Source organism: Eimeria mitis, genomic scaffold (genome assembly GCF_000499745.2).
Source record: "Eimeria mitis Houghton genomic scaffold, Emh_scaff3738, whole genome shotgun sequence".
NCBI classification, from domain to species: Eukaryota; Apicomplexa; class Conoidasida; order Eucoccidiorida; family Eimeriidae; genus Eimeria; species Eimeria mitis.
The window spans coordinates 3,962-4,781 of NW_013572078.1; positions in this window are offsets into that span (position 1 = coordinate 3,962).

Sequence of the window (820 nt, forward strand, 5' to 3'; positions counted from 1 at the left end):
GGAGGAGACCCGCTTGACGTTGAGAGATAGCCTTCGATGCCCTACACTGAACACAAGACGCGACATAAGCAGCAGCGTAGGCGCGCATACCAGGCCAATAATAAAGCTTACTAAGAGACAGGAGCGTCTTGCGTTCCCCGCGATGGCCCGCCGTTACATGGTCGTGGTGGCGGTAGAGGTGAGAGAGGAATTCAGGCAAAGTTGGGGGGCAGATGCGCCATAGGCCATGGATGCAGACATGTAGATAAGGTCGGCAGAACTTGAAGCGGTAGCGTCTGCCCTGAAGCTGGTGAGGAAATTCCACCGAGTCCTGTCGGTCTGCCGCAAGAACGATATCGCGAAAAACGGGGCAGCGTTTGTAACCCTCCTCCCAGCGTTGGGGGGTCAGGAAGTCTGATACCGAGGGCGAATCCGGAACCGACTCTGTGTACGCGGTGACGACCGGCTGCTCCGTGCTCGGCGGGGAAGTCGGAGAGGCCCGAGGGTTGGGCGTACGCGGGTGCGTTTCCAACGTAGCCCGGGGCTGGGTCGGCAACCGGGATGACGGGCCGGGGGATGAGTGACGTCGAACGCTCGCTCGTTGAGAGCGAAGTGCAGCAATCGCCCGAAAGTCGATACGAGGTGAGTTGCCCGAGGAGGAGCGGGTGGGGTAGCGGGAGGTGGGGGGCGTGGGCGCTTCTCGAAGGTGGACAAGAGGGGTTAGGGGAGGATGAGCGCTGTTGGCTGGTGCTGCGGGTGTCTGGACATGGAATCGGCGACTGTGTTGTGGGCGCCTTGGAGGTACGTTATGGTGAGGTGTGGAAAGTCCGCGAGAAAGTCC